Raw genomic sequence first — 2579 nt, forward strand, 5'->3', positions numbered from 1 at the left:
AGCAAACGGCTCCAGCAACTTAAAAAAAAAAAAAAAAAACAGCGACGGAAGGAGGCGGGAGGGGATTCCTCGATGTCAGCGGGCAGGGAGCTGCGCCACCTGTTTCACGAGGTTAAGTGAGCTGCCAGGGCATCCACTAATAGATCGCTGATGGAGGAACAGCGGGGTCTTTGTGTCAAAGGCAAACCCCCACCTGCCGGCGAGCAGAATGTAGAGCCCGGTGCCGGACAAGCACAGGGTGCCGGCTCCTGCCTTAAACCCGCTACTGTGCGGCAAGTGCTTTCCAGATCATGCTCAGGACGGCGCTATCGGTAGGAATCGGCTGTTCCACATAGGAAACCTTAATAAAATAAGGCCCCAAGGATGCGGAGCCCGGCCTGCAGGCCCCTGGGGAAGAGACTGTTCGACTGCCTCCAGCACAAGGCGGTTATGCCATCGCCAATCGAGAATCTGAGCACTCGCCGTCACCACCGCAGCCAAAACCAGACCATATGGGTCTTGGTTTCTCTTCCCATCTCACGCCTTAATGCTTCAGCCTGAGCTGCGTTCAGAATCGGGCTGGTTAAAGCATTTCTTGAGATGTTTGACTCCATTTTTTGGCATTTCTACCCACGTCACCCATGACCACACAGAAGTGCAGACGGCCTGAAGGAAGCTTCAAACTAATTAACATCTTCCCAGTGGCCACGCTGGAGATGAGCCAGAGCAGCTCCTTGCAAACTAGAGCAAGTAGCCCAATAAATGGGCTACGCAAGTTCGAGCAACGCTTTGGGAGCAGCTTCCCGTGCCAGAGATGGAGCTCGACGACAGCTATGGCTGAAGCGGCAAAACCAGCCTCCTGTGCCTCTGCTCAGGGTCTTCCTCCAGCAGTCCTGTGATACAGACCCCAGGCATCACCTCTGGGATGATATTCTGCCTGCTGTTGGAGAAGCCATTTTACAGCTACAGCAACTGACAGAAGGGAAGATTTTCTCAAGCAGGCTAGAGAAGGCTCTTGCTGGGATTGCTGCTGACACCACTTCTCTCTGTTCTCCTGAAATCCTCTTGTCTTTCCCAGAGGAGATCCTTGCACCCTCTCACCAAATCAGGCTCGGAGCAGGAAAGTGCTTTGAGCTCACATCTTGCAGCCCTCACCACCGCAAAGGCAGTCATGAAGCTGGGAGATGGATGGGGACTTGTGAAGGGAAGAACCCCACAAGCCCTCTCGCAGCAGCGCCCCAGAGCTGCTCTCCTCCACACTACACCCACCTCCCTGCCCTGATGGGTTCTCCCCGTACACTTGACCTGGCTCTCCAGCGTCCAGACCAGCCAGGCACAGCGAAAGCCAAGTCCTGCATTAGAGGATAACGCTGATGCCTTTATGCAGCCCGCTCCCTCGCTCCCGCTGCTTAATGATGTCTAATTCCATTAACGTCCCAGCACACACCCGCTGTCCCAACACACTGGCATGGACCAGGGAACACCTGGAACACCAGCCTGGCCGGGAAGGATCCCGGGTAAATATAGGTCTCTGAGGAGTATCTTTAGATTAGCAGGTGGCTCTGCCCGCACCGAGACCCCAGGATTTACCTAAATAGCTCCCTTTCTCACCAGCGATCGCGGCTATTTTAAGCACCCCAGCACCCTGCCCTACTTCCTCAGGAACAGCCTTCGCCCGCCCGTGTAACCCAGCGAGCACCAAAGACGTTAACCGCGAGAGAAAACGCGTTCCCCTCACCTCTGCCTGCTTTTGGGGACCGTGAAAAGCACGATTTGGGCACTACCCGGCTCTTCAGGGCTCGTTTCTTCTAATTGCGGCAGAATGAGCCCTCCAAGGTGCCAGCGCAGCCTTGAGCGGGGGGAACTGGGATTTTCACAGATAACACGAAGACAGAAAACCCGCATCAAACCCAGGGGGCTCTGGAGAGACATGACCTCCCCACTGCTCCGGCCCGCCTCCAGCACCGAGCTGAAGCATCTGGTGTTATTCTCGGAGGAAATAAAAAGCAAGGCCAAGTTGCTTCCCACTGACGCTCTATCGCAGGTTTTTGAACAGGTTTGAGCTCCCCAGGTGCTGGGATGGAGGGTTGGCCACCGTTCGCGTTCGTTAGCTCGGCAGCAGAGCACCTCTGTTACAGAAAGACCTGGTGCTGGGGAGACTCATCACCAAAAATGTACCGCCAGCTCCCTTTGGGGCAGATGAGGGCTACACAGAGTAAACTAGAGCTCAACAGCTTCCAGCCCCCAAGGCATTTGCCGAGGTGCAGTTTTGGGACGAAGTGCCACATGATCTGGCCAAATCAGCACCAATTCTGCCGCATCCTGGCAGAAACCTGCCCCTTTTTCCCAGCACATCCTATTTACAAATCACAAAGCAAAATAAAAAAAAGCCCAACCCCCCAAAGTTGTAGGTTCCCAAGAAACTTGAAGCAATCCTGCGGGGCTCATGCTCTAAGAGACCTTCTTGAGCTCTGTCCAGCGGAGTTGTTGGACTATGACACCAGTTGCTTTTTCGAGCTCCCCCCACCACGTCTTGACCCGGATGGCATTCGCACTTTTCCTCCGGCGTGCCCGAGCTCTGAGAACACACACTTTGGCCT

The sequence above is a fragment of the Buceros rhinoceros genome, unplaced genomic scaffold, assembly GCF_000710305.1.
Source record: "Buceros rhinoceros silvestris isolate BGI_N320 unplaced genomic scaffold, ASM71030v1 scaffold15662, whole genome shotgun sequence".
Lineage (NCBI taxonomy): Eukaryota > Metazoa > Chordata > Aves > Bucerotiformes > Bucerotidae > Buceros > Buceros rhinoceros.